Source organism: Coregonus clupeaformis, unplaced genomic scaffold (assembly GCF_020615455.1).
Source record: "Coregonus clupeaformis isolate EN_2021a unplaced genomic scaffold, ASM2061545v1 scaf0037, whole genome shotgun sequence".
Classification (NCBI taxonomy): Eukaryota; Metazoa; Chordata; class Actinopteri; order Salmoniformes; family Salmonidae; genus Coregonus; species Coregonus clupeaformis.
The window spans coordinates 300259-324071 of NW_025533492.1; the positions used below are offsets into that span (position 1 = coordinate 300259).

General features: G+C 46.2%; 1 pseudogene; it reads left to right on the forward strand.

Moving 5' to 3' along the window:
- The window catches only part of LOC121555765, a 179418-nt pseudogene extending 155965 nt beyond the window's left edge, over positions 1 to 23453 (forward strand).
- Positions 23454 to 23813: the final 360 nt, after the last annotated feature.

Below are 23813 nucleotides of genomic sequence, written 5' to 3' on the forward strand. Positions count from 1 at the left end.
CCAGGGTGAGACAAAGACCATGCCCAGGGTGAGTCAGAGACCATGCCCAGGGTGAGTCAGAGACCATGCCCAGGGTGAGTCAGAGACCATGCCCAGGGTGAGTCCGTGCCCAGGGTGAGACCGTGCCCAGGGTGAGTCAGAGACCGTGCCCAGGGTGAGTCAGAGACCATGCCCAGGGTGAGACAGAGACCATGCCCAGGGTGAGACAGAGACCATGCCCAGGGTGAGTCAGAGACCGTGCCCAGGGTGAGTCAGAGACCGTGCCCAGGGTGAGTCAGAGACCGTGCCCAGGGTGAGACAGAGACCATGCCCAGGGTGAGTCAGAGACCATGCCCAGGGTGAGACCGTGTCCAGGGTGAGTCAGAGACCATGCCCAGGGTGAGTCAGAGACCATGCCCAGGGTGAGTCAGAGACCGTGCCCAGGGTGAGACAGAGACCGTGCCCAGGGTGAGACAGAGACCGTGCCCAGGGTGAGACCGTGCCCAGGGTGAGACCGAGACCGTGCCCAGGGTGAGTCAGAGACCGTGCCCAGGGTGAGACAGAGACCATGCCCAGGGTGAGACCGTGCCCAGGGTGAGACAGAGACCGTGCCCAGGGTGAGTCAGAGACCGTGCCCAGGGTGAGACAGAGACCGTGCCCAGGGTGAGACAGAGACCGTGCCCAGGGTGAGACCGTGCCCAGGGTGAGACAGAGACCGTGCCCAGGGTGAGACAGAGACCGTGCCCAGGGTGAGACCGTGCCCAGGGTGAGACAGAGACCGTGCCCAGGGTGAGTCAGAGACCGTGCCCAGGGTGAGACAGAGACCGTGCCCAGGGTGAGACAGAGACCGTGCCCAGGGTGAGTCAGAGACCATGCCCAGGGTGAGACAGAGACCGTGCCCAGGGTGAGACCGTGCCCAGGGTGAGACAGAGACCGTGCCCAGGGTGAGTCAGAGACCGTGCCCAGGGTGAGTCAGAGACCGTGCCCAGGGTGAGTCAGAGACCGTGCCCAGGGTGAGTCAGAGACCGTGCCCAGGGTGAGTCAGAGACCGTGCCCAGGGTGAGTCAGAGACCGTGCCCAGGGTGAGACCGTGCCCAGATTGATTTGGGTCGTTTTCCCTCTTTACTAACGTCCTCCTCAGCTGTCCAGCTCAGCCGCTCTCTAACCCAGGCCACCTATTCCACAGAGTGCACTACTTTTGCCCTAGGCAGCCAGAGATTGAATTAAGGGGCTATTGGGTCACTTTACCTCTTCTCCTCCACCTTTCTGCTCAGCCCAGCGGCTCTCAGCCCAGCGGCTCTCAACCCAGCGGCTCTCAGCCCAGCGGCTCTATAATATAATAATAATATACCATTTAGCAGACGCTTTTATCCAAAGCGACTTACAGTCATGCGTGCATACATTTTTGTGTATGGGTGGTCCCGGGGATCGAACCCACTACCCTGGCGTTACAAGCGCCGTGCTCTACCAGCTGAGCTACAGAGGACCACAGCCCAGCCATTCTTTCACAGCCTGTGCTGTCTCTTCCTGCTATCAGTTCTGTGTCCCTGTGCTGTCTCTTCCTGCTATCAGTTCTGTGTCCCTGTGCTGTCTCTTCCTGCTATCAGTTCTGTGTCCCTGTGCTGTCTCTTCCTGCTATCAGTTCTGTGTCCCTGTGCTGTCTCTTCCTGCTATCAGTTCTGTGTCCCTGTTCTGTCTCTTCCTGCTATCAGTTCTGTGTCCCTGTGCTGTCTCTTCCTGCTATCAGTTCTGTGTCCCTGTGCTGTCTCTTCCTGCTATCAGTTCTGTGTCCCTGTGCTGTCTCTTCCTGCTATCAGTTCTGTGTCCCTGTGCTGTCTCTTCATTTACATTTTACATTTTAGTCATTTAGCAGACGCTCTTAGCCAGAGCGACTAACAAATTGGTGCGTTCACCCTATAGCCAGTGGGATAACCACTTTACAATTGGGGGGGGTAGAAGGATTCCTTTATCCTATCCCAGGTATTCCTTAAAGAGGTGGGGTTTCAAATGTCTCCGGAAGGTGGTGAGTGACTCCGCCGTCCTGGCGTCGTGAGGGAGCTTGTTCCACCATTGGGGTGCCAGAGCAGCGAACAGTTTTGACTGGGCTGAGCGGGAACTATGCTTCCGCAGAGGAAGGGAGCCAGCAGGCCAGAGGTGGATGAACGCAATGCCCTCGTTTGGGTGTAGGGACTGATCAGAGCCCGAAGGTACAGAGGTGCCGTTCCCCTCACTGCTCCATAGGCAAGCACCATGGTCTTGTAGCGGATGCGAGCTTCAACTGGAAGCCAGTGGAGTGTGTGGAGGAGCGGGTGACGTGAGAGAACTTGGGAGGTTGAACACCAGACGGGCTGCGGCATTCTGGATGAGTTGTGGGGTTTAATGGCACAGGCAGGGAGGCCCGGCCAACAGTGAGTTGCAGTAGTCCAGACGGGAGATGACAAGTGCCTGGATTAGGACCTGTGCCGCTTCCTGTGTAAGGCAGGGTCGTACTCTCCGAATGTTGTAGAGCATGAACCTGCAGGAGCGGGTCACCGCCTTGATGTTGGCGGAGAGCGACAGGGTGTTGTCCAGGGTCACGCCTAGGGCTCTTCGCACTCTGGGAGGAGGACACAGGCGGAGTTGTCAACCGTGATGGCGGATCATGGAACGGGCAGTCCTTCCCCGGGAGGAAGAGCAGCTCCGTCTTGCCAGGGGTTCAGCTTGAGGTGGTGATCCGTCATCCATACTGATATGTCTGCCAGACATGCAGAGATGCGATTCGCCACCTGGTTATCAGAAGGGGGAAAGGAGAAGATTAGTTGTGTATCGTCAGCGTAGCAATGATAGGAGAGACCATGTGAGGATATGACAGAGCCAAGTGACTTGGTGTATAGGGAGAAAAGGAGAGGGCCTAGAACTGCTATCAGTTCTGTGTCCCTGTGCTGTCTCTTCCTGCTATCAGTTCTGTGTCCCTGTGCTGTCTCTTCCTGCTATCAGTTCTGTGTCCCTGTGCTGTCTCTTCCTGCTATCAGTTCTGTGTCCCAGTTCTGTCTCTTCCTACTATGTGTGTTCCTCATCTGAAACCAAACTACAACATCATTCATAACTGCTTCCCAGAGAATGACTTAATACTCCAATATCCCCTTAGAATGTGACCACAATGTAGGATTATTGTAAGATGTCAGAACACACACACACACACACACACACACACAGAGGGGATCATATGTCTGTAAGCTGTAACAGGACCACTGGTGACTCCACCACCACACAGCGTCTAACAAGTGTGACAGCTTTAGCTTCAGACAGTGATGGTCCCCCTCTCTGTACCTCTGTCTCTCTCTCTCTCTCTCTCTCTCTCTCTCTCTCTCTCTCTCTCTCTCTCTCTCTCTCTCTCTCTCTCTCTCTCTCTCTCTCTCTCTCTCTCTCTCTCTCTCTCTCTCTCTCTCTCTTCTAACCCTCTGTCTCTCTCTCTCTCTCTCTCTAACCCTCTGTCTCTCTCTCTCTCTCTCTCTAACCCTCTCTCTCTCTCTCTCTCTCTCTAACCCTCTCTCTCTCTCTCTCTCTCTAACCCTCTGTCTCTCTCTCTCTCTCTCTCTAACCCTCTCAATTCAATTCAATTCAATTCAATTTGCTTTATTGGCATGACGTAACAATGTACATATTGCCAAAGCTTGTTTACAATGTAAAAAAAGATAATCAAAATTGTCAACGGGACAACCGTAACAACAATAACCAAGGGTCAAAATAACCATACATTCAACAATAACAATAAATATACAGTAAAGGACATGTGCAGGTTGATTGGTCTGTCAGACACTGTCCCTCAACTTATGGCAGGCAGCAATGTAGTGCGCTGCCAACCCACAGCTCTCTGCGTCCTCCCCAACAGGACGGGTAGCCTATCCTCATCAGAGAGGTCTTTGAAACCTTGAATAAGAGTTTCAAATTTGGGGAAATGACACTCTCTAATTGTTTTATATTTTTGACATTTTGTCAGGAAATGCAGCTCCGTCTCAGGTTCTGCTATTGTGCAGTGGTTGCACAGCCTTTCCTCTACAGGGGAGCCAGGTTTTCCTGTGTCTACCCTTCTCAATGGCAAGGCTGTGCTCACTGAGCCTGTACTTTGTCAAGGTTTTTCTAAAGTTTTGATCAGTAACCATGGTCAAATATTTAGCCACGGTGTACTGTCGATTTAGGGCCAGATAGTACTGCATTTTGCTCTGTGCTTGTGCTTGTGTTTCCCAATAAGCAATATAGTTTTGTTTTGACTGTGTTGTAATTTGGTTTATCCTGATTGATTGGATGTTCTGGTCCTGAGGCTTCAGTGTGTTAGTAGAACAGGTTTGTGAACTCAGCCCCAGGACCAGCTGGATGAGGGGACTCTTTTCTTTGTTCAGCTCTTGGTATTGCAGGGCTTGGTAATGATATGAGAGGGGGTCACTGTATTTTAGATGTTTCCAAAACTTAATTGCTCTTTTTTGAGTTTTTATTATTAGTGGATATTTGCTAATTCTGCCCTGCATGCATTGTTTGTAGCTTTCCTCTGGACATGTAGGAGAATCTTACAGAACTCTGCGTGCAGGGTTTCAATGGGATGTTTGTCCCATTTGATGAAATCTTGTTTTGCAAGTGGACCCCACACCTCGCTGCCATAAAGTGCAATTGGTTCAATGACATATTCAATTAGTTTTAGCCAAATTTTAATAGGTATTTCAATTTGAATTTGCTTTTTAATTGCGTAGAATGCCCTGCGTGCTTTCTCTCTCAGTTCATTCACTGCTTCATTAAGGTGTCCAGTTGAGCTTATTTTTAAACCTAAGTAATTGTAGTGTGTGCAGTGCTCTATATATTTTGTACCAATTGAGAACTTTGGTCTAATTCCCTGAGATCTGGATCTTCTCTGGAAAATCATTATTTTAGTCTTTTTTGGGGTTTACTGCCAGGGCCCAGGTCTGGCAGTACTGCTCTAGCAGGTCCAGGCTCTGCTGTAGGCCATGTGCTGTGGGTGACAGCAGGCATAGGTCATCGGCGAAGAGTAGGCATTTAACCTCTGAATTATGGAGACTAACACCAGGGGCTGAGGATTTTTCTAGAATAGTGGCCAATTCGTTGATGTAAATATTGAAGAGTGCTGGGCTCAGATTACAACCCCTGACGAAGGCCCCGCCCCTGGTTAAAGAATTCTGTTCTTTTCTTGCCAATTTTAATGCTGCACGTATTGCCAGTATACATTGATTTAATTATGTCATATGTTTTACCCCCTACACCACTTTCAATAACTTTGTAGAACAGTCCTGTGTGCCAAATAGAATCAAATGCTTTTTGGAAGTCGATAAAGCAAGCGTATATTTTGGTATTATTTTGGTGGACATGTTTATCTATCAGGGTGTGTAGGGTGTAAATATGATCGGTCGTGCGATGTTTTGGTATAAATCCAATTTGGCTTTTACTCAAGACATTGTGCTTATTAAGGAAGTTTAGAACTCTTACATTTATAATACTACAGAAAACCTTCCCCAGGTTACTGTTCACACAAATGCCTCTGTAATTGTTAGGGTCAAATTTGTCTCCGTTTTTAAAGATTGGGGTTATGAGTCCTTGATTCCAGATGTCAGGGGAAATAACCTACACTCAGGATCAAATTAAACAGTTTTAATATAGCCAATTGAAATTTTGCACTAGTGAGTTTGAGCATCTCATTTAGGATGCCATCAGGTCCGCATGTCTTTTTAAATTTGAGAGCCTGAAGTTTCTTATAGAGCTCCTGGTCAGTAATTGGGGAGTCCAGTGGATTTTGATTGTCCTTTATAGCTCTTTCTAATCCATTCAACTTCTCATGAATTTGGCGTTGTTCTGCGTTTGTGTCAATTTGAACGGTGTTGTAGAGTGTTTTTAAAATGGGTTGTCCAAATGTCACCATTTTGTATCGCTAATTCTTCTTGTTTAGATTTTTTAATTTTTTTCCAATTTTGCCAGAAGTTGTTTGTGTTTATGGACTCCTCAATTAGCGTCAGCTGCTTTCTGTTGTACTGTGCTTTTTGGTTCTGAGTGTACGTTTATAGAGTTTTAAAGTCTCACAGTAATGAAGGCGTAATTCACCATTATTTGGGTCTCTGTGCTTTTGGTTGGATAGTGTTCTAAGTTTTTTCCTTATAATTTTACAATCTGCATCAAACCAGTTGTCATCTGTGATCTTTTTTGTTTTGTTTTTTATCAATTTCAATTGTGCTTCTTTTGCCGTTTGCCTGAATATATAGTTGATGTTTTGTACTGCTAGATTGATGCCTTCTTTATTGTGAGTGAATGTGGTATCCAGAAAGTTATCTAAGAGTGTTTGGATATTTTGGTTCCAGGTTGCTTTCTGGTATTCTTCTGTGCTGTTTTGGGCCCATCTGTATGAATGTCTGATGTTGTACAGCTTACTGGGCTGTGAATGTGTGGTTGTTTCCATGTCTGTTCTTTTGAGGAACAATGTAATTTGGCTGTGATCAGACAGAGGTGTTAGTGGCTTGACAGTGAATGAGCTGAGAGAGAAGGGGTCAATGTCTGTGATCATATAGTCTACTGTACTGTGGCCAAGAGGTGAGCAGTAGGTGAATCTCCCCAAAGAGTCCCCCCCGTAACCTACCATTGACAAAGTACAGACCCAAGCTTCTACAGAGCTGCAACAGATCCCTTCCGTTTTTGTTGACGGTGCTGTCACTGTTGTTTCTATTGGGGAGATTAAGACAGTTAGAAACATTATGGCCTGTAATAAAGCTGTCCCCTCGTGTGCTCGTTAGATCAGGTAGTGTTCCTGTGCGCGCATTTGTGTCCCCACAGATGAGCACATTTCCCTGGGCCTGGAAATGGCACGTCTCTTCCTCAAGGGTGGGGAAGATCTCCTCTGAGTAATATGGGGATTCTGAGGGGGGATATAAATTGCGCAAAGGAACACATCTTTTTCTGTCAGTACAAGTTCTTTTTTCAGTTTTAACCAAATGTGATATTTGCCAATTTTGAGGGGATCAATTAGATGTTGTAGGTCGGATTTGTACCAAATGATCAGTCCTCCAGAGTCTCTGCCTCTATTGACAGAGCTGTGTTTTTGTGACGGCACAATTACCTCTCTGTAACCTGTGGGACAGTGAGTGACAATGTCAGCCTTACACCATGTCTCCTGCAGAATGATGACGTCAACATCTTTAAGATTTTTGTTGAACTCCAGTGCTAAACTCTTCAGTCCAAAGGTTGATGAGTTTAGGCCCTGAATGTTCCACATGCTAACTGACAGTGATTTCATGTTCCAAAAGAAAGAATAGCAGTCAGAAATACAGTAACTAACTATTAAGTTGTTAAGAGCGAGATAAACAGGATAACAGCTAACATTTTTTTCTGTTATATATATAAACATTCCTATTCATTGAACAAGTACATTTTAGTACAATAGGTGTGTGTGTGTGTGTGTGTGTGTGTGTGTGTGTGTGTGTGTGTGTGTGTGTATATGCGTCCGTGTGTGTTTAGTGCAGTTTAGTGCAGATGTATTGGAGGAGCTGTTTAATCTCACTCAATCCCACAGGGTTCTCCTGTCCTCTGACGACCTCTGCGTAGCTGCGCTGGTCCTGCTGTTGGGCCCTGTGGAGTGGAGGGGGGCCAGGTCTGGGCCGTGGGGCTTCCTCTCTGGTCTGGTAGGGGTGGTGGTCTGGTGCGGGGTAGTAGGCTGGGCCCGGTCCGGTCTGGCTAAGCCCGATGGAAGTGGTGATGGTCTGGTGGTGGGTGGGGCCTGTGGGGTGCGCTGGGTCTGGTGTGGCGTTGAAGGGGCCTGGGGCTCCTTGTTGGTGCAGTGGTCTGGTAGGGGGTCTCTGGGTGGTCCTCTGTCCAGTGCGGCATGGGGTGTTTGTCTACCAAGTGCCACGTCCTTTAGAGACTTGACAAACATCCCTACTGTCTGCTTCCTCAGGTGGGAGTAGTCGGGCAGATGCTCTGGGGTGATTGTTGTGTGGTGAGCAACGTGTACGTTTGGGAGTAGGCCACACCCTCTGGTGATGTCAGCGTTGACTTTCTGAATGGTACGGTGATGGAAGTCTTTGGGGGCAGCAGAGTGGAGATGGTGATGTGGGAGTTGGGGAACCGCTCAGAGGCCCTCTCTGCTACTCTGTTGACCAGCCTGCCTACTCTCTCCTGCTCCTCTCGTAGGTTGTTGGTGCCGGTGTGAATAATAATGTGGCCTGGTGTGCCAAAGTCAGGCTGGGACAGGATGTGGAGTGCATCCTGTGTTTTTGGGCACCATATTTTGCGCACCTTGTGTTGGGGGAAGAGTTTATCTTCTTGGATGAATTTCCCATTTGAGTCAATGAGGATGGCCACCTCAGTGGGTTTTACCAGATTAGTGTGTTTACGGTCTGGGGCTGGAGTACACAGGGCCTGTGTACATGGAGGGGTGTGGGGGGTGTGTCAGGGGGGGCCAGAGAGCTTCTCTCTGTCGTAGGTGTCTCCATGTGAGCCTCCTTGTTGACTGGGTGTGTGGGTAAAGTGTTGTCGGTATGGGGGGGGGTTGTGGGTAAAGGTGGGTCGGTGGGGGTGTTAGGGGTGGTGAGGGGCTGCAGCTTCTCTCTAGGAGTCTCTACAGTCTGTTCTCTGTGTTGCAGCACCCTCTTGATGCCAGACAACTCCTTTGCCATCTCCTCCTTTACCTGCACCAGCTCTCTCCTCATGGTGGCCTTTACCTCCTCCAGCGCTGTGGTAAGGCTCTCTCTCAGCTCCTGGACAGAGTTCTTCAGCTGGGTCCTGCACTGGTTGATCTGGTCCTGTAGAAGCTCTGTGTCTGGACTGGTGGTGGTGTAGCTGGGGAGCTGCTCCTTCAGCTCAGTAACCCATACCTCTAACACTGCCAGCCTGTCTCTCAACAGGCTGATGGTAGTGGGGTCTTGGCTCTGGTGGTTGTAGGAAGGCAGGGGGGAGGATGGTCCTGCTGTTGGGGTGCCTGAGGTGAGGGGAGAGGTCGGGGTGCTGTCCTTTTCTTTTTTGTTTTCCGCTATCTTCGTTAGGGTGGGGAAGTCCTGCACAACAGAGCTGAGTGCAGCCTCACTGCCCTGGACCATGACAGTGCCGTTCTGATACATATTTACTGTCAGAAACCTGTTTTCCTGGTCCTTATCGCTGTCCTCAAAAATGTGGATTTGCCTTCCCTTGCAGATGCCTTTCTTCGTGGTATAGCTGAAATGCCTGGTTACAGCTGTATGCCAGGCAGTAGTGTGGTCTGTGTAAAATAACAGGTTTGTAACAGTCCTGTTTTGTGAGCAGTCGGCAAACAAAGTTTCTGGGTTCTCCCTCAGAATTCTGTGTTTAAAATTGATTCTTCCTTTCTCTGATTTGATTTCTGCTGGGTATTCAAAAAAAAGCGGGGAAAGTCTCTCAGTTTCTGTCGCTGCTAACGCTGCTAGCGCTGCCTCAGTGGCCATGTTGCTATGGTTACCACCAGTAAACAGTTAGAGCTAGACGTTAAGCTAACTGACCGATTTGAATTTGGCTAGCTACCACGATGAAGATTGGTCTTTTAACTCACTCTCTGTCAATTTTTTCCTCCTTTGTTGATCTTCAGTTGTACAATTTGATTACCTATACATTTTTTGCTAATTGAATCGTGTCAATCTCGCTCTTAACAAACAAAAAGTTATAACAAGTCAGGAGCTGTTCCTCTGCATGACTTCTCTCTCTCTCTCTCTCTCTCTCTCTCTCTAACCCTCTGTCTCTCTCTCTCTCTCTCTCTCTCTAACCCTCTCTCTCTCTCTCTCTCTCTCTAACCCTCTCTCTCTCTCTCACTCTCTCTCTCTCTCTCTAACCCTCTGTCTCTCTCTCTCTCTCTCTCTAACCCCCTCTCTCTCTCTCTCTCTCTCTCTAACCCTATGTCTCTCTCTCTCTCTCTCTCTCTCTCTAACCTCTCTCTCTCTCTCTCTCTCTCTAACCCTCTCTCTCTCTCTCTCTCTCTCTCTAACCCTCTGTCTCTCTCTCTCTCTCACCCTCTCTCTCTCTCTCTCTCTCTCTCTCTAACCCTCTGTCTCTCTCTCTCTCTCTCTCTCTCTCTCTCTCTCTCTCTAACCCTCTGTCTCTCTCTCTCTCTAACCCTCTCTCTCTCTCTCTCTCTCTCTCTAAACCCTCTCTCTCTCTCTCTCTCTCTCTTTCTCTAACCCTCTGTCTCTCTCTCTCTCTCTCTCTCTCTCTCTCTCTCTCTCTCTCACCCTCTCTCTTTCTCTCTCTCTCTAACCCTCTGTCTCTCTCTCTCTCTCTCTCTAACCCTCTCTCTCTCTCTCTCTCTCTCTCTCTAACCCTCTCTCTCTCTCTCTCTCTCTCTCTAACCCTCTCTCTCTCTCTCTCTCTCTTTCTCTAACCCTCTGTCTCTCTCTCTCTCTCTCTCTCTCTCTCTCTCTCTCTCTCTCTCTCTCTCTCTCTCTAACCCTCTCTCTCTCTCTAACCCCCTGTCTCTCTCTCATCTCTCTCTAACCCTCTCTCTCTCTCTCTCTCTCTCTCTCTCTCTCTCTCTCTCTCTCTCTCTCTAACCCTCTGTACCTCTCTCTCTCTCTCTCTAACCCTCTCTCTCTCTCTCTCTCTAACCCTCTGTCTCTCTCTCTCTCTCTCTCTCTAACCCTCTGTCTCTCTCTCTCTCTCTCTCTAACCCTTCTCTCTCTCTCTCTCTCTCTCTCTCTCTCTCTCTAACCCTCTCTCTCTCTCTCTCTCTCTCTCTCTCTCTAACCCTCTCTCTCTCTCTCTCTCTCTCTCTCCTTCTCTCTCTCTCTCTCTCTCTCTCTCTTACCCTCTCTCTCTCTCTCTCTCTCTCTCTCTCTCTTCTCTCTCTCTCTCTCTCTCTCTCTCTCTCTCTCTAACCCTCTGTCTCTGTCTCTCTAACCCTCTAACCCTCTGTCTCTCTCTCTCTCTCTCTAACCCTCTAACCCTCTGTCTCTCTCTCTCTTCTCTCTCTCTCTCTCTCTCTCTCTCTCTCTCTAACCCTCTGTCTCTCTCTCTCTCTCTCTCTCTCTAACCCTCTGTCTCTCTCTCTCTAACCCTCTAACCCTCTGTCTCTCTCTCTCTCTCTCTAACCCTCTAACCCTCTGTCTCTCTCTCTCTCTCTCTCTCTCTCTCTCTCTCTCTCTCTCTCTCTCTCCCTCTCTCTCTCTCTCTCTCTCTCTCTCTCTCTAACCCTCTGTCTCTCTCTCTCTCTCTCTCTCTCTCTCTAACCCTCTGTCTCTCTATCTCTCTCTCTCTCTCTCTCTCTCTCTCTGTCTCTCTCTCTCTCTCTCTCTCTCTCTCTCTCTCTCTCTCTCTCTCTCTCTCTCTCTCTCTCTCTCTCTCTCTCTCTCTCTCTCTCTCTCTCTCTCTAACCCTCTGTCTCTCTCTGTCTCTCTCTCTCTCTAACCCTCTGTCTCTCTCTCTCTCTCTCTCTCTCTCTCTCTCTAACCCTCTGTCTCTCTCTCTCTCTCTCTCTCTCTCTCTCTAACCCTCTGTCTCTCTCTCTCTCTCTCTCTCTAACCCTCTGTCTCTCTCTCTCTCTCTCTCTAACCCTCTGTCTCTCTCTCTCTCTCTCTCTCTCTAACCCTCTGTCTCTCTCTCTCTCTCTCTCTAACCCCTCTTTCTAACCATTTCTAACCCCATCTCAATTCAATTCAAATGGGCTTTATTGGCATGGGAAATACAGTGCATTCGGAAAGTATTCAGACCCCTTGACTTTTTCCACATTTTGTTACGTTACAGCCTTATTATAAAATTGATTACATTGTTGTTATTTTTTCACAACAAATCAAATTAAATCAAATGTTATTTGTCACATGCGCCGAATTCAACAGGTTTAGACCTTACAGTGAAATGCTAACTTATAAGCCCTTAACCAACAATGCAATTTTAAGAAAGAATACCCCAAAAAATAACCAAAAAACATTTAAAAAATAAATAATAAGAAATAAAAGTAACAAATAATTAAAGAGCAGCAGTAAAATAACAATAGCGAGGCTATATACAGGGGGTACCGGTATCGAGTCAATGTGCGGGGGTACAGGTTAGTTGAGGTAATATGTACACTACCGTTCAAAAGTTTGGGGTCACTTAGAAATGTCCTTGTTTTCCATGAAAACATACATGAAATCAGTTTGAATAGGAAATGTAGTCATTGACAAGGTTAGAAATAATGATTTTTAATAGAAATAATAATTGTGTCCTTCAAACTGCTTTCATCAAAGAATCCTCCATTTGCAGCAATTACAGCCTTGCAGACCTTTGGCATTATAGTTGTCAATTTGTTGAGGTAATCTGAAGAGATTTCACCCCATGCTTCCTGAAGCACCTCCCACAAGTTGGATTGGCTTGATGGGCACTTCTTACGTACCATACGGTCAAGCTGCTCCCACAACAGCTCAATAGGGTTGAGATCCGGTGACTGTGCTGGCCACTCCATTACAGACAGAATACCAGCTGACCGCTTCTTCCCTAAATAGTTCTTGCAAAGTTTGGAGATGTGCTCTGGGTCATTGTCCTGTTTTAGGAGGAAATTTGCTCCAATCAAGCGCTGTCCACAGGGTATGGCATGGCGTTGCAAAATGGAGTGATAGCCTTCCTTCTTCAAGATCCCTTTTACCCTGTACAAATCTCCCACTTTACCACCACCAAAGCACCACCAGACCATCACATTGGCTCCACCATGCTTGACAGACGGCATCAAGCACTCCTCCAGCATCTTTTCATTTGGTCTGCGTCTCACAAATGTTCTTCTTTGTGATCAGAACACCTCAAACTTCGATTCGTCTGTCCATAACACTTTTTTCTAATCTTCCTATGTCCAGTGTCTGTGTTCTTTTGCCCATCTTAATATTTTATTTTTATTGGCCAGTCTGAGATATGGCTTTTTCTTTGCAACTCTGTCTAGGTCAGCATCCCGGAGTCGCCTCTTCACTGTTGACATTGAGACTGGTGTTTTCCGGGTACTATTTAATGAAGCTGCCAGTTGAGGACCTGTGAGGCGTCTGTTTCTCAAACTAGACACTCTAATGTATTTGTCCTCTTGCTCAGTTGTGCACCGGGGCCTCCCACTCCTCTTTCTATTCTGGTTAGAGCCAGTTTGCGCTGTTCTGTGAAGGGAGTAGTACATAGCGTTGTATGAGATCTTCAGTTTCTTGACAAATTCTGGCATGGAATAGCCTTCATTTCTCAGAGCAAGAATAGACTGATGAGTTTCAGAAGATAGTTCTCTGTTTCTGGCCATTTTGAGCCTGTAATCGAACCCACAATTGCTGATGCTCCAGATACTCAACTAGTCTCAAGAAGGCCAGTTTTATTGCTTCTTTAATCAGCACAACAGTTTTCAGCTGTGCTAACATAATTGCAAAATGGTTTTCTAATGATCAATTAGCCTTTTAAAATGATCAACTTGGATTAGCAAACACAACGTGCCATTGGAACACAGGACTGATGGTTGCTGATAATGGGCCTCTGTACATCTATGTAGATATTCCATCAAAAATCAGCCATTTCCAGCTACAATATCCATTTACAACATTAACAATGTCTACACTGTATTTCTGATAAATTTGATGTCATTTTGCAAATAGTTTGGGTAGCCATTTGATTAGATGTTCAGGAGTCTTATGGCTTGGGGGTAGAAGCTGTTGAGAAGCCTCTTGGACCTAGACTTGGCGCTCCGGTACCGCTTGCTGTGCAGTAGCAGAGAGAACAGTCTATGACTAGGGTGGCTGGAGTCTTTGACAATTTTTAGGGCCTTCCTCTGACACCGCCTGGTATAGAGGTCCTGGATGGCAGGAAGCTTGGCCCCAGTGATATACTGGGCCGTACGCACTACCCTCTGTAGTGCCTTGCGGTCGGATGCCGAGCAATTGTCATACCAGGCGGTGATGCAACCAGTCAGGATGCTCTCGATGGTGCAGCTGTAGAACTTTATGAGGATCTGAGGACCCATGCCAAATCTTTTCAGTCTCCTGAGGGGGAATAGGCTTTGTCATGCCCTCTTCACGACTGTCTTGGTGTGTTTGGACCATGATAGTTCGTTGGTGATGTGGACACCAAGGAACTTGAAGCTCTCAACCTGTTCCACTACAGCCCCGTCGATGAGAATGGGGGCGTGCTCAGTCCTCTTTTTTTTTCCTGATTAGGAAGTGCAGCTCAGTTTCCACCTCATTTTGTGGGCAGTGTGCACATAGCCTGTCTTCTCTTGAGAGCCAGGTCTGCCTACGGCGGCCTTTCTCAATAGGAAGGCTATGCTGACTGAGTCTGTACATAGTCAAAGCTTTCCTTAAGTTTGGGTCAGTCACAGTGGTCAGGTATTCTGCCACTGTGTACTCTCTGTTTAGGGCCAAATAGCGTTTTAGTTTGCTCCGTTTTTTTGTTGATTCTTTCCAATGTGTCAAGTAATTATCTTTTAGTTTTCTCATGATTTGGTTGGGTCTAATTGTGTTGTTGTTGTTGTCCTGGGGCTCTGTGGGGTCTGTTTGTGTTTGTGAACAGAGCCCCAGGACAAGCTTAGTTAGGGGACTCTTCTCCAAGTTCATCTCTCTGTAGGTGATGGCTTTGTTATGGAAGGTTTGGGAATCGCTTCCTTTTAGGTGGTTGTAGAATTTAACAGCTCTTTTCTGGATTTTGATAACTAGCGGTATTGGCCTAGTTCTGCTCTGCATGTATTGTTTGGGGTTTTGGGTTGTACACAAACTATGTTTTTTTGCAGAATTCTGCATTCAGAGTCTCAATTTGGTGTTTGTTCCATTTTGTGAATTCTTGGTAAGTGAGCGGACCTCACAATCATAAAGTGCAATGGGTTCTGATGTTTAGGCAAAGTACTGATGTTAGTCTCTGTCTCTCCATGGTCTGAGTATCGAGGCTGTGTGTCGCTCTCGCTCTTTCTCTAACCCTCTCTGTCTCTCTCTGTCTCTGTCTCTCTCTGTCTCAAATTCAAATTCAAGCTGCTTTATTGGCATGAAAACATTGCGTCAATATTGCCAAAGCAACAATGTATACAATATACATTGTAATGAAATAATAAAGAATAACAAATAATAATATAAAATGGTAGTAAATAATTATTATTATTATTATTATTATTATTATTAAAATAATAAAATAACAACAATAAAATGGTAACAGTCAATAGTAGAAATATAATTTAATAGAAAAGGCTAAACATGGAAAATAAAACTATAACTAACTTAGTTAGTTATAACTGTCATCCTTCACCATTATATCAGTACTACAACTACCATCATCATTACTACCACTACTACCACCACCATCATTAAACTGATATCATTACCATCACCCCTACTACCATCATCATTACTACTACTACTACCACCACCATCATTAAACTGCTATCATTACCATCACCCCTACTACCATCATCATTACTACTGCTACTACCACCACCATCATTAAACTGATATCATTACCATCACCCCAACTACCATCATTACTACTACTACTACCACCACCATCATTAAACTGATATCATTACCATCACCCCTACTACCATCATCATTACTACTACTACTACTACCACCATCATTAAACTGCTATCATTACCATCACCCCTACTACCATCATAATTACTACTACTACTACCACCACCATCATTAAACTGCTATCATTACCATCACCCCTACTACCATCATCATTACTACTACTACTACCACCACCATCATTAAACTGATATCATTACCATCACCCCTACTACCATCATCATTACTACTACTACTACCACCACCATCATTAAACTGATATCATTACCATCACCCCTACTACCATCATCATTACTACTACCACCACCATCATTAAACTGCTATCATTACCATCACCCCTACTACCATCATCATTACTACTACTACTACCACCACCATCATTAAACTGATATCATTACCATCACCCCTACTACCATCATCATTACTACTACTACTACCACCACCATCATTAAACTGATATCATTACCATCACCCCTACTACCATCATCATTACTACTACTACTACCACCACCATCATTAAACTGCTATCATTACCATCACCCCTACTACCATCATCATTACTACTACTACTACCACCACCATCATTAAACTGCTATCATTACCATCACCCCTACTACCATCATCATTACTACTACTACTACCACCACCATCATTAAACTGATATCATTACCATCACCCCTACTACCATCATCATTACTACTACTACCACCACCACCATCATTAAACTGCTATCATTACCATCACCCCTACTACCATCATCATTACTACCACTACTACTACCACCACCATCATTAAACTGCTATCCTTACCATCACCCCTACTACCATCATCATTACTACCACTACTACTACCACCACCATCATTAAACTGATATCATTACCATCACCCCTACTACCATCATCATTACTACTACTACTACCACCACCATCATTAAACTGCTATCATTACCATCACCCCTACTACCCGTACCACTACTATTTAGAATAATAATCACAATAATAATAATAATAATAATAATAATAATAAGTACGTTACTATTTACTATGCAGATGTTATTATTCAGTGTCCCTCAGGCTATGGCAGGGAAATATATATTTGGCTGCAAGAGGAGGCATTGCTCCTTCGCCCATGAGTATTTGTTGTTTTTCCTCTGGGTTTAATAAGTTAAAATTTGGAATAAATCTAGTCATTTCTGTGAATAATGAATCTCTTCGTGAGGAATATTGATCACAGTAAAGGAGAAAGTGCATCTCTGTTTCTACCTCCCCTGTCGTGCAGTGACCACATACACGCTCCTCTTTGGGTAGCCATGTCTTTTTATGTCTGCCGGTTTCTATTGCCAATTGATGGTCACTCAGCCTGTACTTGGTAAGGATCTGTCTCTGCTTCGTATCTCTGACAGAGTAGAGATAATCAGCCAATTCATATTCTCTGTTCAGAGCCTTGGGCTTTGGAATTTTGTTTTGTTTTTCCAATGTTGTAAATATGAGTTTGATTGGTTCATGATTTTGTTTATTTGAATTATTTATTTTGAAGCAGTGCTGGTGTCAGCTTGGTTGGTTAGGTCCAACACCAGCTGACTGAGAGGGCTCGTTTCTGGGCTCAGCTCTTGGGTTTGAAGTGTTTTATATAACAACAATAAAATAAAATTCTCTCTCTCTCTCTCTCTCTGCCTCTCTCTGCCTCTCTCTGCCTCTCTCTCTCTCTCTCTCTCTCTCTCTCTCTCTCTGCCTCTCTCTCTCTCTCTCTCTCTGCCTCTCTCTCTCTCTCTCTCTCTCTCTGTCGCTCTCTCTCTCTCTCTCTCTCTCTCTCTCTCTCTCTCTCTCTCTCTCTGTGTGTGTGTGTCTCTCTGCCTCTCTGCATCTCTCTCTCTCTCTCTCTCACTCTCTCTCTCTCTCTGTGTGTCTCTCTGCCTCTTTGCCTCTCTCTCTCTCTCTCTCTCTCTCTCTCTCTCTCTCTCTCTCTGTGTGTGTCTCTCTGCCCTCTCTCTCTCTCTCTCTCTCTCTCTCTCTGTCTCTTTCTGTCTCCAGGGTCTGAGTATCGAGGCAGTGTGTAAGCAGCTGAGACAACTGTACGTGGTGAAGAATGTGTCCTCTGAGTATCCTGTTTCCATAACCTGTGACCCTTCAACCTCCGCCAGCAACGAGATCCATCTTAGCATCGTAAGTCACGTCCTGTCACGTGTGTGTACGTTTGTCAGGAGTTTGGTTTAAAATCAAAATACATTTCTGTGGACTGTGAGGAAAATGGAAACGAATGTATGCAAAGTAAAGCATGAAGGATCTCCCTTAGTCTTCATTATTCTGTCACCCGGAGCTGGCCTGGTTAAGCTTCCCTTAGGATCCATACATCTAGTCTACAGTACTGAGCTGTACTGGCTGGCCTGGTTAACCCTCCTGACTCTGAAACCCAGTATATTCTTCCTGTATGCTCTCCCTGAGGCATGGGGCTGTACTGGCTGGCCTGGTTAACCCTCCTGTCTCTGAAACCCAGTATATTCTCCCTGAATGCTCTCCCTGAGGCATGGGGCTGTACTGGCTGGCCTGGTTAACCCTCCTGTCTCTGAAACCCAGTCTATTCTTCCTGTATGCATGGGGAAGGTGGTGTGTGTGTTAAAGGGTGTAACAGCCCAACACTCTGGATAATAGTTACAGATTAGATACACTGTTTTGGTGAACTTAATTTTGGAACTATATGGAGCTCTGTTCAGTGATGTGGAGCTCTGTTCAGTGATGTGGAGCTCTGTTCAGTGATGTGGAGCTCTCTTCAGCTATGTGGAGCTCTGTTCAGTGATGTGGAGCTCTGTTCAGTGATGTGGAGCTCTGTTCAGCGATGTGGAGCTCTGTTCAGCGATGTGGAGCTCTGTTCAGTGACGTGGAGCTCTGTTCCGTGATGTGGAGCTCTGTTCAGTGATGTGGAGCTCTGTTCAGCGATGTGGAGCTCTGTTCAGTGATGTGGAGCTCTGTTCAGCTATGTGGAGCTCTGTTCAGCGATGTGGAGCTCTGTTCAGTGATGTGGAGCTCTGTTCAGTGATGTGGAGCTCTGTTCAGTGATGTGGAGCTCTGTTCAGTGATGTGGAGCTCTGTTCAGCGATGTGGAGCTCTGTTCAGCGATGTGGAGCTCTGTTCAGTGATGTGGAGCTCTGTTCAGTGATGTGGAGCTCTGTTCAGTGATGTGGAGCTCTGTTCAGTGATGTGGAGCTCTCTTCAGCTATATGGAGCTCTGTTCAGTGATGTGGAGCTCTGTTCAGCGATGTGGAGCTCTGTTCAGCGATGTGGAGCTCTGTTCAGCGATGTGGAGCTCTGTTCAGTGATGTGGAGCTCTCTTCAGCTATATGGAGCTCTGTTCAGTGATGTGGAGCTCTGTTCAGTGATGTGGAGCTCTGTTCAGTGATGTGGAGCTCTGTTCAGTGATGTGGAGCTCTCTTCAGCTATATGGAGCTCTGTTTAGTGATGTGGAGCTCTGTTCAGTGATGTGGAGCTCTGTTCAGTGATGTGGAGCTCTGTTCAGTGATGTGGAGCTCTGTTCAGTGATGTGGAGCTCTGTTCAGTGATGTGGAGCTCTCTTCAGCTATATGGAGCTCTGTTTAGTGATGTGGAGCTCTGTTCAGTGATGTGGAGCTCTGTTCAGTGATGTGGAGCTCTGTTCAGTGATGTGGAGCTCTGTTCAGTGATGTGGAGCTCTGTTTAGTGATGTGGAGCTCTGTTCAGTGATGTGTTTTGCAGAGGGGTTGGGATAAACCTAGTCACATGTGGCCATCTTTCCAATTGTCATCTCGTTGACTCCACATTAGAAGCCTGGGCTAACGAGGCTTTGATGAAGCAGGAGACACATTTGTTACATTGGACAATATTCATATTTTATTATTCTTACCAGTACACAGCGGACCAGCGGCTAGACAGATCACCACCAGATCATCTCTCTCTCTCTCTCTCTCTCTCCTCTCTCTCTCGCACTCTCTCTCCTCTCTCGCTCTCGCACTCTCTCTCCTCTCTCACTCTCACTCTCTCTCTCTCTCTCTCTCTCTCTCTCTCCTCTCTCTCTCTCGCACTCGCACTCTCTCTCCTCTCTCACTCTCACTCTCTCTCTCTCTCTCTCTCTCTCTCTCTCTCTCTCTCTAGTACACAGTGGAACAGTGGATGGACAGATCACCTATAAAGGAGATAACAGAGAAGATCATCGATCTGGTGTCTAAACGCCATGGCAACAACAGCATCATCACCGCCATCTCTGAGGTCAGAGTGCAGCGGACGCCAAGCGCTACCCAGACCGGTACGAACCACACACATGCACGCACACTCACCAGTACAAATCCCCTGCAGGCACATAAGCACGCAACACACAAACACACACAACACACAAACACAACACACCAAACCACCACTTTCCTTCAAACTGCCTTTGTTGTTTATGATCAGGCTGTTCTCTCTCTCTCTGTCTCTCTCTCTCTGTCTCTCTCTCTCTGTCTCTCTCTCTCTGGCTCTGTCTGTCTGTCTGTCTGTCTCTCTCTCTCTGGCTCTGTCTGTCTGTCTGTCTCTCTCTCTCTGGCTCTGTCTGTCTGTCTGTCTCTCTCTCTCTGGCTCTGTCTGTCTGTCTGTCTCTCTCTCTCTGGCTCTGTCTGTCTGTCTGTCTCTCTCTCTCTGGCTCTGTCTGTCTGTCTGTCTCTCTCTCTCTCTGGCTCTGTCTGTCTGTCTGTCTGTCTCTCTCTCTCTGGCTCTGTCTGTCTGTCTGTCTGTCTCTCTCTCTGGCTCTGTCTGTCTGTCTGTCTGTCTGTCTCTCTCTCTCTGGCTCTGTCTGTCTGTCTGTCTGTCTGTCTCTCTCTCTCTGGCTCTGTCTGTCTGTCTGTCTGTCTGTCTGTCTGTCTGTCTGTCTGTCTGTCTGTCTGTCTGTCTGTCTGTCTGTCTGTCTGTCTGTCTGTCTGTCTGTCTGTCTGTCTCTCTCTCTCTCGCCCCTCTCTCTCTCTCTCGCCCCTCTCTCTCTCTCTCGCCCCTCTCTCTCTCTCTCGCCCTCTCTCTCTCTCGCCCCTCTCTCTCTCTCGCCCCTCTCTCTCTCTCTCGCCCCTCTCTCTCTCTCTCGCCCCTCTCTCTCTCTGTCTCTCTGTCTCTCTCAATTCAAATCAATTCAATTCAAGGGGCTTTATTGGCATGGGAAACATAGGTTTACATTGCCAAAACAAGTGAAATAGATAATAAACAAAAGTGAAATAATCAGAAATGAACAGTAAACATTACACTCACAAAAGTTCCAAAAGAATAAAGACATTTCAGATGTCATATTATGTATATATAAAGTGTTGTAACAATGTGCAAATAGTTAAAGTACAAAAGGGAAAATAAATCAACATAAATAAAAATGTGTGTCTCTAATATGGTCATACATTTGGCAGGAGGTTAGGAAGTGCAGCTCAGTTTCCACCTCATTTTGTGGGCAGTGTGCACATAGCCTGTCTTCTCTTGAGAGCCAGGTCTGCCTACGGCAGTTTAAGTATCGCCAGTTGGAATTTGTGGTCTGTATATTTCATCATTTCATTTAGGATACCATCAACACCACAGGACTTTTTGGGTTGGAGGGTTTGTATTTTGTCCTGTAGTTCATTCAATGTAATTGGATAATCTTTGTTATAGAGCCAAAAAGATTGGAGAAGTGGTTTACCCATACATCTCCGTTTTGGATAGATAGCTCTTCGTGTTGTTTGTTTAGTGTTTTCCAATTTTCCCAGAAGTGGTTAGAGTCTATGGATTCTTCAATTACATTGAGCTGATTTCTGATTTTCTGACGTGCTGTTCCTTCTTTTTCCATAGTGTATTTCTGTATTGTTTTAGTGATTCACCATAGTGAAGGCGTAGACTCAGGTTTTCTGGGTCTCTATGAGTGGCGCAGTGGTCTAAGGCACTGCATCGCAGTGCTAGCTGTGCCACTAGAGATCCTGGTTCGAATCCAGGCTCTGTCGTAGCCGGCCGCGACCGGGAGACCCATGGGGCGGCGCGCAATTGGCACAGCGTCGTCTAGTGTAGGGGAGGGAATGGCCGGCAGGGATGTAGCTCAGTTCGTAGAGCATGGCGTTTGCAACGCCAGGGTTGTGGGTTCGATTCCCACGGAGGGTATCATAAAAAATAAAAAGTAATGTATGCACTAACTGTAAGTCGCTCTGGATAAGAGCGTCTGCTAAATGACTCAAATGTAAACGTCTATGTTTTTGGTTGGATAGGTTTCTCAATGTCTTTCTTAGGTTTTTGCATTCTTCATCAAACCATTTGTCATTGTTGTTAATTTTCTTAGGTTTTCTGCTTGACATTTTTAGATTTGATAGGGAAGCTGAGTGGTCAAATATACTGTTTAGGTTGGAATTTGTTGTTGCCTAATTGTCTCTGTCTCTCTCTCTCTCAAATCAATCAATCAATCAAATGTTATTCATAAAGCCCTTTTTACATCAGCCGATGTCACAAAGTCCTTATACAGAAACCCAGCCTAAAACCCCAAACAGCAGCAATGCAGATGTAGAAGCACGGTGGCTAGGAAAAACTCCCTAGAAAGGCGAAAACCTAGGAAGAAACCTAGAGAGGAACCAGGCTCTGGAGGGGTGGCCAGTCCCCTTCTGGTTGCCGGGTGGAGATTATAACAGGCCAGAATTTACCGGTGTTCCTCCTGGTTCACCTTTGGTGTGAGTGGACAGCCTTTAGTGGCTTCAAGTGTTACAAACATCAATATAAACTTGCACAACATATCAAGTTTCTAGAACAGAGTCATTCATAGACTCATCACAATTGTCATGGTTAATTAATACTGTCAGCTGACCTATAAAATATGGATGTATTGTGTGGCGCCAAACTGACCCTTTTTGTCTCGTGTCTTCCCTCTTTAGACTACTTGGTCCCCCTCCTCTCTTCAGTCTTCATCGTCTTGTGCATCCTGGTGCTGGTCTCCGTCTTCCTGTACTGCATGCGTCGCCGGCGGAAACATGGCAACGGAGCCTCGTCGTCCGCGGCGACAGATGACAGCACCACCAACAACGTCCGCGAGCAGCTCAACCAGATCAAGAACCCCATCAACGAGAAACACGCTGGCGGCGGCCATCTTACGGTGTCGGTGGCCTTCAAAGACTACGAGGATAAAGACTGAGGTACGAACACACCACCGCCCCCTAGAGGGGGAAGGAGCACAACGATGAAGAGAGACAGATGGGGAATAAAGGACGCTTCACGGTTACAACCAAACAGCCTGCCTACACACTGGTGGAGCGGGAGGACCGGGGGACCAAGGAGGACGGCGGGACCACGCTGCAGCCCAGCTCCAAACACCCTAACTGGACTAATAAACAGGACAACAGGGTTCTGGAGACGGCACACAGCATCAACAGGATGGACTACAACGTATAGCAGGAAATGACATAGCAGGAGGCAGGAAGTAGCATGTAAACCCTGTGTAAAGAATTCCCACTTCCTGGACGTTATGGTCATCCCGGCAAGGTGGTCCTTCTGATACGCTGTGTTGACGCTGTGTTGCCGTGCAACCATTGACCTTAGTGAAGAGGACCAGGGGGAGTGTTCTGGGATTCGTAGTTTTGTAGTTCCTAAACTGTTGCGTCATTATTCTGTGACTACAAGGTTTGTTGTTTGGATGAATGAGTCCCTGGCTGCGCCAGATGTGATACCCTATTCCCTATGTAGTGCACTACTTTTGACTAGAGCCCTATGGGTTTAATGGACCATATAGGGAATAGGGGGCCATTTGACTGTTTAATTTAAGTTTTGACTAGCTGGCTTCACTGGCAGAGAAGGCTGATGTGGTTGGCTGGAGAGCAGTTGCTGGCAATATGAAGAATGTATGTGTCAATTTAGAATGTGTACATTTATTAATCATTGTGTATATTTGATTTATTAACTTAATAATAATCAAGAGCCTGAAGATATCATTCCTTTTTATTTATATGTCTCTAGATTTAGAAGGTTTTGGTAACTTTGTAACATTTTATTTTTTGACATTTATTAAACGTCAGAGGAAGAAGAAAATAAGGACTTTTCTAAAATAAAGAAAAATATATAATAATTGTTATTATTATTATAAATAAATGTTATATTCTTTTTTTATGATTTCAGATGTTATCAAATATCAATTTTGCGAAGACTGCAGGTTACACATTCTCAGAAAACTATATCTGACAACTTAGGGGAGGGTGGGGTAAGTTTAGCCTTTTTACATTCAGACTCCGTCAAGGGAAATATAGGATTCTTTCTAACAGGACGTTGTGTTTCCCTGGAAATAATCAGAATTAATGTAAACATTACAGTTTTGAAAAGATAGCTTGTGAAAAAAGAAAGTGGTATTTTGGCACAACTTTCCCCGGGTATGGGGTAAATTGAGCGAGCG